The 11659-nt window shown below is 39.8% G+C and overlaps 1 pseudogene; it reads right to left on the bottom strand.

Annotated features, from left to right (window-relative positions):
* Window positions 1-618: 618 nt before the first annotated feature.
* Window positions 619-2871, bottom strand: LOC114685761 (annotated as a pseudogene).
* Between the last annotated feature and the right edge of the window lie 8788 nt (window positions 2872-11659).

Here is an 11659-nt window from a genome sequence, read left to right as displayed (position 1 = left end):
ATACAAACCTTGGCTCACAAGGGGCCTCTGGAACCCTCTGTACTTCCCCTCACCCAAGGCACAGGGCATAAGCCTGCTTTTTAAAAATTAATTAATTTTGGCCATCCTTGCAACAAGCCTGAAGTTAGGTGGTTTCCATAAAGTGAAAAGTCAGAGGAAAAATTCAGTTTCCACTCTGAATTCTGTATCTCCAAAATTAGGGCTACATGCTTATTCTTTTAGCTAGTACATCAGGGTAAAGGGGTTAAGAAATAAGATACACTCATTTAAAATGGGGTGTGTTTCACTTGCTCTGAGAGCAAATGATAAGATAAAGGCATACAGACCCAGAGAAATCCCTGTCCCCACACCTTAGGAACAGACTGACTGGACTAGGTCCAGACCCTAAGCTCGTTGCTCTAGCCACCTCCTATTTCTTTGGTATTGTCAGAAGACAAGATTCAGTTCCTAGGTGTTGGGGAAGGGGGGGTTAGGTCATGGACTTCCTCTAAGTACTGAGTGAACAATTTAAATTTTTCCCTTTTTAAAGTATTTAAAAATAAACAAATCAAATTCCATCCTGTGCTGTACACAGCCCTTTGGACTCCTGACATTGATGTGAGGAAGGAAGAGAAGGGGTCAGCGTTGGAAGGGCCGCCTCACTTTCTTCCGCCGTTTAGGTTTGGCTTCTCCCTTGGGTACTGTACTGCTGGGCTTGGAGGTCGGAGTGGCCCAGGGCCAGGGTGAGGCGCTGCAAAGAAGTTCCATTGGACATCAGCCCTGGGGGTGCTTGAAAGATCCGGCTCAAGAAATCCTGCAGGTCAGCAGGAGGGGCCTCTGGAGTGGCCCTCTGCCGACCACTGGTGCCAGGAACCGAGAACCAAATGAGATGTGGTAAGGAACTCTGTGGGTATCTGGAGAGATTCCCACACGCTGGCATCCAGCCACTCTGTGATGTCATAGACCTTTCCATCCATCAGTGCAAAGTAGGTGATCTTGAGACCTAACATGCTCGACTCTGCCCAAAAGTCTCCCTCCTCAGCAGGATGCAGCCTGTTACACTCAGCACAGTATCTGGCACTCTTAGGTTCCCGGTCCATTTCAAACTCCTATGCTTTCCTTGGCATCGGCTACACATCATAGTATTCATTGCCTCCTTGAGGTCATCTTGTAGCTTCGACAGAAACTCATTCACTGACCGGCTCAGCTCATTCTCTGCCATTCGTTTCATCTCATACTCCTTCCGCCTCTCTGGGTTGCTGACAATGTCCAAGCTGCCCGCAAAACTTTGAAGGCCTCCTCAGCCCTGGGATGATGATTTTTATCAGGATGAACCATCACCGCTAGCTGCCTATAAGCCTTCTTCAGTTCAATATCTGATGCTGTAGCTTCAACCCCAGCACATGAAAAGGGTTGAGTTCATCCTCAGGAACCCCAGCCATGGTCAAAAGGCGGGCCACTTCCTCTTCTGGCTGGCAGTAGCGCCCACTAGCTGCAGTTGCATTACCTTGCTTATTAGTCCTCTGCTTGACCCAAGGCAACTCCAGCCAGTTCCACTGAACTAATCTTACCAGCTGCTGCCATGCCCTGCTATCTCGAAACAGAGTCAAGCCACGGTGCAAGGCTGGAGAATCCAGCCAAGAGAACATCCAAGTGGTCTTATCCCTCCAGCCTAAACGGTCACCCAGGCCCACCAAAAACCGCCAGCCCAACTGTAGACAACCCAAAAAGAGGGCAAGAGCCAGGAGTAGGAAAGCACCCACTAGCCTAAGAAAACGGGTGAATAGCCCCGCTGCACAGTAAAAGCTCTGGCTTAGAAACTGGGCCATCACCTGGGCCCAGCCCCCCAATCTCCCTGCCCAGACTCCCACCCAAACTCGAAAAAGGTCCAGATCACTGCCTTTCAGCTGCCTGCATGCATAAATGAGATGGCCACAAGTTTCTACATACTCTCCCACCAATACCAGAAGTTCAATCAGCCACCAGAAGCCCGCCTGTCCAAGCTGACATAGTTCCTCTACTCCCACAGTCCCAGGCCTCTGCGCTTATCCGCCTGATTTCGTTTTCGGCCCAGCCGATGACGACCAGGAGACCTGGGATCTCTGCGTCCACTATCCCGAGTATCCTCCTTGGTCAAAAAAACGGTGTCTCTGCCTCCGGGATGGGGGTTTCTTCCCACTGGACACACGTGAGAAATCACTGGGAAACTTAAGAGGTTCCTCATCATCATATTCTTCTTCTAATTCTTCATCTTCCCCCAAGGCTGGAGAGGTGCAATGGTGGCAGAAGTTGCTAGAAGGGCCATCTCCTTCCTCAGAGTGAGCCCCTTCAGGGACTCCAGGGCTTCCCGGCAGTTACACGCAGATGGAATGGAAAGAAAAGAAGGGCTCCCATCCTCCTGGTACCCAGTCTCATTATCTCTTGAGAGCTCCTGGTCCACTCCGGACTCTTCCGAAGACGCGTCACTCTCGTCAGGGTCACCTCCTTCCCTAGGTGGTCCCGGACCCCTTGGAGGACCATGGCTTGGATCCGACCAGTGGGCTGGGTTCGGGGGCTGTGTGTACTTAGGACCCGAGTGCTCGGCGAGGCAGCGCGTACCATTAGGAGCCGTCTCCGATGAGTCCCTGAGTCCTGAGAATGAAAGTTTTTCAGGGTCCACAGAGGGTCCTGAGGTCCTGAGGGAGGCACCACAGCTGTGCTGGGCTCCACACAACCCTCCTTCTCCCGGGTGCTTCTGGGCCATGACCCCGGGGCTTCCTGCGGACTTTAGGTCACAGCCATCCTGGTTAAGTTCTACTGCCGAACAGCGGCGGTAACTCCTCCCCCTCGAGCAGCAGCCGCGCCGGAGGCCAGGGGGAGCTACGAGAGCAGCTCCCCCGGCTCCGCCTCCCGCTCACGCCCAGATTTCTTGGAAATAGCTTTTGGTACTATAATTTTTTCCCATTATTTCCAAATATTATTATTTCTGTTTGTATTATTTCTCAAATTTGTTTTATATTCCTGAAATTTATTTGTTTTTTTTTTTTTGGTTTTTCGAGACAGGGTTTCTCTGTGTAGCTTTGCACCTTTCCTGGAACTCACTTGGTCACCCAGGCTGGCCTCGAACTCATAGAGATCCACCTGCCTCTGCCTCCCAAGTGCTGGGATTAAAGGCGTGCGCCACCACCGCCCGGCTTTTTTTTTTTTTTTTTTTTTTTTTGGTCTGAAATTTATTTTTGCATGACCTTGTCATTTAATTATAATGCCTGCTGTGGTTTTTATTTTATTTTATTTTTCATTGGATACCCTCTTCATTTCAAACAGTTTTGTTTGATTACTTTCAGTATTTCACACTTCTTGCTAAATTTTCCTCAATGTTTTGAACTTTCAACTTCCAATGTGTTAACTTTTATGTTCAGTTTGGACATTGCCTTATCTAGGCATTCCATACTTCTTAATTCACATAAATATTTGATTTTTATATATGATCCTTGATTCCTTTCAACAGTAAAACTATTTCTTTTCTCAGAAATCTTTGCTGTTTTCTAATTTTAACTTCTCTTAGAGGAATTGGTTGGTTGGCAGTGAGTCATGGTGTGTAGTTTTATCATAAATTTAGTATTGCTTTATAGTGTTTTACATCTCTGTTATAGTAGTTTGTTTTGACTATCTCATTTTCAGGACCTATTGGGATATTCTGATTTCTGTGCCCATTTTAAAGGACTATCTGTGTAATGTTTATACATGAGTACTGAGGAAAGAGGTTTCATCACCAAGTAAGTTAGTGAACTAGTCTCATTTTGGCTTTGTCTCAACAGTATTAAGGTTGGGATATACTTTAAGCATCAATGTGACAATATCAAATCAAAATCTTGGTCACCTCTGGATTTTCAGAACCTGATGGCTTCAGGACATCAACATCCAATCCCTGATACATCTGACTTTTAAGATGGAGCTCTGATTAGAGCCAAAGGCTCAAAGTAAGTTCTGGGGCCACAGAAATCTAGACTCCAGGTTTTGCCCTGATCTTTAGTATATCTGATATTAAAATTCTACAACCATATTGACCTTAGATACCACTAAAACCAAATCTCTAGTCTTTCAGGGGAACCTAGAAACATTAGATTCAAAGTTCAGGTTTTGTACTGATCTTGTAAGACAGGCCAGTGAGCTCAAGTGTAGTAGGACAGGCCCATGGGGTCGAGGAAATTGGCTCAGACCAGTAGCCAAGGCATGCACATACCATACTCTTTAAGGGCAAGCCTGGAGTCTGCCTGAGGGCTTAGCAACAGGTGCTGTCAGAGTTCCTAGTCAATGTCAGAGTTCCTGATCATGCAGAATCTACCTGAAGGTCTAGCAACAGTCACTGTCAGAGTTCCTGATCATGCCCAGCCCATGAGGGATGACCACAGAGACTGGGCATTGGGAGGAGGGTATATAAGGCCTACCCTGTTCTTACATAAATGAGTTCATTGTTTGCTTTCAACAGATTCCCAGTGTCTGAGTCTTTGATGACATGCTTTCTCACCCCTTCCCTCAAGGGGGCCATTAGAATCCAGCAATACTCAAGATCTGGTACCAAAGTTCTATCTGTTGTGGCAGAAACTGAAAAATTTGATCAGTGAGTTTTCTTTTACTAGGCAGGAGCTTGAAGCCTAGTTACATGGAACTCTTTGGTTCAGCATAATCCAAAAGCCTGATTGCTCAATGTAGTATCTGTTCAGTAAATACATAATTCACCGTATAATCCTTATTGGAACTAAGATTTTATATCAAATGTATTTATGAGGATAGGTAAAGCTAAAACTGACATTTATTTTGAAAGGTAGATCTTGTGATTGTATATAGAAAGTGGTATATTCAATAAATCATTAATATTTTATTTTTAGTTTATTTAAATTTGACTTGGAAAATGTTTTTTGTTCCTTAGGGAATTTATTCACAAACTTCTCTGTTGCTTCATGAAGTGACAAATCTTTGTGAACAGGAAATAATTAAGTAGCATCTTTTCTTTTCCAATTAAAAATGAAATATACTCCAAAACATTTCATAATGAGACTGAGGGAAGGAAAAGTACACCACATACTCTCTAACTTTAGTAACAAATGTTGTATTAATTAGTGAAAAAGAAAAAAATAATCACTTTTATATTACTATACAACTGAGAGGTATGTTTTCCTACTTTGTTGCTCTTCAAGAATATCTCAATATCACATAGAATTACTGAATTACATCTTTATGCCAGTAAATTCCTACACACTGCAAATAATAAAAATCAATGAAAATTTGAATTGATCAAAATTTTAGAAAGTGAATATTTCATTTGGACTTATTTGCTTATATGATTTAATAATACTTCTCAATTTTACAAAACCAATCAGAATCATTCTTTATCCAAATTTTGTTTACTTTTCTTCGTTTGATGATTATCTGCAAAACAAAATTTGAGTTAAATTTTGTAAATATTCTGAAATATTACTCTTTTTTAAGTTTGTTTTTCATAGTTTCATTGTTACTGACAAAAGTTAAGAGATTCTTAGATCAGAGAGAAGGATGAGTTTAATAATACTGACAGTTTTTCCAGTTCCTTCAGCTCTAATTTCTACAGAACATCAAGAAGGAGGCTGCACAAGTACCGAGTTCTATTAATTCAGAAGCAGCTCATTCATGGATACTTCAGATCTTTATAATTCATGGTAAGCTTATATGGTGTTTTTCCTAGTGAGATATAATTTTATTGTACTTTGCAGAAAATATGGACTTTGATTCACAAATATTATTTCCTTTTCTAAGGGTTTTCTCTATATAAAAGTTAAGATATTTATAAAGAAAATGAGACTCATGAATAATAATGCCCCATAATATTGACCATATATTTTTACATTGTCTTAATTTCTCAAGAACTTTACAACATGTAAAGTTTTTTTTAGTCATTTTAATACCTGCAAAGATCTCTATGGATATGACCTACTGGTAATGTTTCACTAAACATTTCCAATTCCTGACTGCATTTAATGAGCAAGTAACTTCTTCCAAATTATATAAAATGACTTAATTCTCTGTAATTCCAGGAATTAAGTGATTCCTTCTCCATGTATGCTGGCATTCACTTTTTTCCACCATCATAAACTCAGTGGCTTTAATGAATTTGATTTTCCAATTATGTCATATTTATGTATGTGAAAATTATCTATAAGAAGTTTGGTATAATAAAGACATCAGGAATTTATAACACTTGCCAAGATACAATATATTCCTTCCTTTGACTGCATGGACCACTGTGGAGAACTCAGAATGTAAACCATTTATCACATTATTTTTATTTATGGCCATGTCAATCTAATAGGAAAATCTATGTGGTTCTCAAAATTTAAGTTAGAATCTGCAGGATGTCCATTTGGCCATGCTGACAACTGAAAATATAGCAGCCAGATGATCACAAAGTTGTTCTTTACTGAGAGAAAAAAACATTTAGTCAAAGAATGGTTCAAAGTAATTTTCTATCCACTGTAACACTTTTTATGGGAATTACCCATGAAATGGATCAACAGGGACAGTTGCTTCCCAGAGGCAAAAGAGACAACCAAGCAATCTTCCTCACTTAAGTGTACAGAGGAGGAACGAGATTCATTGAAATGGTGAGTAGGGCCAGAAGAATGGATCATCAATTGAGTACATACTGCTCTGGCAGAAGACCAGAATTCAGCTCCCAAGGCCCATATTAGCTAACTCACAATCTATTGTGATTTCACAGCTACAGAGGATCTAATGTCTTCTGCACTCTACTGGTACTGTATTCACATGTATAAACCAAAACTTCACAGGTACCTACAAACAAAATTAAAGATAATTTTTTTTTTAAAAAAGATGATAAGTTGTGTTTTGAGAAACATTATTCAATATGATATACATATAGATGCAATGTCAATTTCAGTATCTATTTTGAAATTAACTATGGTCCACTGGCTTTTATGAACAATTAAACATGATCTTAAAAGCCAAATGCATTAAAAAGATAAAGTTCAAGTTCCACAGTGAAATGGTTTGACTTGGCTAGTCACTCAAGTTTGACATTGTTTTCATATAAATATGATTCATTGCCTTTGATTCTCTTATTAAAATTCAATTCATATTATAAAACCAATGATTGATACACTATTCTTTGGCCTACTAGAAAAGTACAATGTTCTAAATACCAGTACATAGATAAGGATTTGTACTTATTTGCTCTCACAATTATAAATGAGAATATTTCTGGAATTTTTGTTCACACAATTCATTAAAAACAGGGCTATTCTGATGAATAAATTTTGTCTCTCAACTGTGGACAGAGCTAGGTTTCCACAATGAGGTCCAATAACTTAAAAAGTGAACTTGAACTTGTGATTACCACATGGATCTTTGGAACCTCTAATTTCAATGGATTAGTAGACAAGAAAGTATGGAGTGTGAATAAGTCTACATTTAGTTATAGAAAACAGGAAAACAATGGGACTTGTGCTCCATTACAGATACAGAGAATATAAAGTATGAAATTTGACGGACCCATCAAAGCATATTTCAGTGCACCCATGACCTATATTAACAATATCTGCTCAATTGTGAAACTGTTGTTACTGTATTAGCAAACCTAAACAAACCACATAAAGATCAAAATTAACTAAAATAAATGGAATTAACTAAAAATAAAATAAATGAATTTATTTGTGCAGCTACCTTCCTGTGTCTGGAGGACACTGTTTCCTTGTATTGACCCATTGATGTTAAAACTTAAGTCCTTCTGCCACCTTTTCCTGCAATGATCCCTAAATGTTTGGAGAAAGGATATGGTATAGAATTCTAAAACTGTTTTATTAACACCTTATAACACCTCTGGGTTTATATCACAAATAATCAGCCAACTTATAGTACAGATACCTGTGCACTTACTATGTACCACTCAAATGTCTAAAATATTGAATCATTTTCTGTATTATTATTAAGAATTTTTTTATTTATTTTTTATACTAATGACAGATCCCCCTCTTCCCTCCTCATGCCCCTCCATCCTTCTCCCATACCCACTCCCATTCTCTCCTACAAGATGGTAAGGCCTCCCATGGGGAGTCAGAAGAGCCTGGAACATGCTGTAGAAGCATGTCCAAGCTCCTCTCCCTGCATCCAGGCTGTGTGAATTGTCCCACCATAGGTAGTAGGCTCCCAAATGCCAACTAGTGCACCAGGGATGGATCCTGAACTTACTGTCAGAAATGTTTGTATGGATAAATAAAACATGGTATATGACTAAAAAGTTATTTGTAGGAAAAGGGTTGGAACTGGAGATTATTACATTAATCAAAGTACATAAGGCTCAGAAAAAGTATTTAATTTTCTATAATCTATAAAAGCTATAATAAAAAAGTACTTAAAAATAAAATATGTACTGCTCAGGATATAGAAGATGTTATGGTGCAGAAGTGTGATTTGAAAATAAAGGGGGCAAGAAAGCCTGATGAAGGTATATAATATTCTTAAATTGGAGATGATTAATGTAACACATTAGTCTATACAGTTTGTATATGTTAATAAAGAATCATCCTGAGTGAGGTACCCCAGACTCAGAAAGACAATCATGGTAGGCACTCACTCATAGTTGGATACTAAATATAAAACAAAGGATGACTAGACTGCTACTCACAACTCCAGGGAGGCTATCTAGAAAACAGGACCCTAAGAAAGACACAGGGATGGCCCAACGACAGAGAAATGGATGAGGTCTACTTGAGCAAACTGGATGTGACGGGGTAGGGGGAAGGTAATAAAGGGCAAGGGTCAGGGGAAAGAGAGCTTAGGGGAGTGGGAGATACCAGCAGGATCAAGAACAGAGAGGGAGAACAAGGAAAGTGAGACCATGATCAATGAAGACTCCCATGGGAATAGGAAGAAGCAAAGTGCTAAAGAGGTCCCCAGAAATCCACAAAAATAACTCCACAATAGACTACTGGCAATGGTTGAGAGAAAGCCTGAACTGACCTACTCTGGTGATAGAATGGCCCAAGACCCTAACTGTCGTGATAGAAGTCTCATCCAATGACTGATGGAAGCAGATGCAGAGATCCATGGCCAGGACCCAGGTGGAGCTCCAGGATTCCAATCAGCTAGAGAGAGGAGGGACTGTATGAGTGAGAGATGTTGAGACAATGATTGGAAAAAACACAGGGACAAATAGCCAAACTAGTGGAAACACATGAACTTTGAACCAATAGATGAGGAGCCCCCATGGAACTGGATCAGGCCCTCTGGATAAGTGAGATAGTTGATTAGCTTGAAATGTTTGGGAGGCCCCCAGGCAGTGGGACTGGGACCTGTCCTTAGTGCATGAGCTGGCTGTTTGGAGCCTGGGGCCTAAGCTGGGACACTTTGCTCAGCCTGGGTGAAGGGAGGAGTGGACTGGACCTGCCTGGACTGAATCTATCAGGCTGAGCTGAATCCCTAGGGGAGTTCTTGCTCTGGAGGAGGTAGGAATGGAAGGTGGATTGGGGGGAGAGCAGGGGGGGTAGGAGGAGGGAGGACAAGGGAATCCATGGCTGACATGTAAAATTAAATTAACTATACAATTTTATAAATAAATAAATATAAATAATAAAATAAAGAATCTAAAGTCAGGCAAGATGGTTTACCACGTAGATTTACTTGCTGACAAACAAATGACTTGGATTCTATCGCTGAGAACCACATGGTGGAAGGAAAAGAACAAATCCTGCAAGCTGCCTGCTGACCTTCACATCTGTACTGTGGTATGTATATACACACATACATACACACAAACAAATAAATATAATGAAGAAACTAATATAGGTTTTAAAAAATTAACTGTCAATGTATGTGGACATTACTTTTAGTCTCTCAGCTTCATATAAGTTATTTATATATCTTTCTTATTCTGGAATGGTCACTGTATGTACCATGTTTTAAAATGAATAAAAATGTACTGGTAGGATGGTTCCATTGGTAAAATTGTTTGTTACCAAAGTTGATTTAGATGTCAAGGGCCCATATGGTAAAAGCAGAGAACAGAATCCTAATTGTTATCTAATTTGCATATGTGTTTCATGGCTTTCACACTAATATACACAGACAGAAACAGACAGACAGACACAGAAACAAAGACATACACATGTTATAGAATGTTATTTTAAAATGTGTTACATTTGTTTCAGGTGGAACAATTTTTAATTGATGCAAAGATGTGTTGCATTCTTTTATGTTGCATTTGTTTTACTCTGTGGACTTCTGCATGTCCTCCTATATCTGCTTTTCAGGAGGCTTGTTCCCTCTTCCTTCAGGTTGTAGGCTTTCCCTGGATACCCTCCTCAGGCATCGGCTTTGCCAGGATGACCATGTCAACACTCAGGCTTTCACTGCTGCTGCTCCCACCACACACCTGTAGTCCCTGGTACATGTGAGCTGCTGTTGCTGCTCTCTTTCTGACTGTACACCACCTGTGTTCTCTGACCAGCCATTTAGTGCAAAAACAGCCAGTCTCATATCTATATGGTGAGACACATGGAAATTCTTATGGGTGAAATTAATTTTATTTAAGTCTTCCCCACATTAAGGGAGTTAGGACTCTGTGTGGTTCTACAGTTGATGACTTGAAAATGGAAAAATTAAAGGAAGGGATAACTTACTCAGCTGAGATTGATATAATGTTGATTATAATGATTATCAGCTTGGTATTTCATGCTTCATCCTTAAAAATGTGGTTTAATAATGGTGCCAAATATGAAAAATTGACTGATAATACACAATCCTTAAAAAATACCTACTAATAAAACTAAGGACAATATTCACACACACACAATGAAATTTATAGCAGAACAAACTACACCATTGCATTATGAAAATGAAGAAGAATTGCCCACGGTTATTAGCAAATCAACTTTAATGCATCAGGATGCCATACAAGAATGCCCATCAGGTAATAGGCATCCCCAAGGTTATGCAAAAGTTAACTGGGATACCATAAAAGAGTTGAAGATACTTATGGAACTATTCATTTCATATGGTATGTATTTACTCTTTTTCAAGAAGATGCTAAATTCATGGGGCAACTCATAACAGAATTATTCGATAGTCCTGGGAAGATTTAGTTACAGCAATATTAGAAGCTGGTCCTTGGTTACAATAGAAAACATGGTGGAGAGGAAGCTAAAGTCATAGAACAATTAGGTGTGGCTAGAGGTATTGTAATTTCCCAAGACCATCTTTTCAGTGAAGGGCAGTATGCTGACTTGCAAAAACTGTTTATATTTGATAATTACACCTTGGCTTCATGCCGTATAGCAGCTTTGAATGTTTGGGAAAAGTTTGAAGAATCATGGAAGAGGACTGAGTCATTTAATAAAATTATACAAAGCCCAAAAGAGGCCTTCACTGATTTTTTTTTTACAAAGATTGACTTTATGTATAAATAGAATGGTTTCAGATGCAGAAGTTAAACAAATATTACTTCAATTACTAGCTTTTGAAAATGCTGATTAAGATGCAAAAGTGTGATTAGACCCTTAAAGGCAAGCTCAGCACCCACAGATAAATGGATTCAAAATGCAGCTGATATTGATACATATGATGATACTTGGGTAGGAAAAGCATTTCTAAAAATTAAAAAAAAATCAATATGTCAGATGTTTTAATTGTGGTAAACAAGGCCATATGGAAG

The sequence above is a fragment of the Peromyscus leucopus genome, chromosome X, assembly GCF_004664715.2.
Source record: "Peromyscus leucopus breed LL Stock chromosome X, UCI_PerLeu_2.1, whole genome shotgun sequence".
Taxonomy (NCBI): domain Eukaryota; kingdom Metazoa; phylum Chordata; class Mammalia; order Rodentia; family Cricetidae; genus Peromyscus; species Peromyscus leucopus.
Note: the sequence above shows the minus strand (reverse complement) of the source record. Positions and strands in the feature narration are given on the sequence as shown.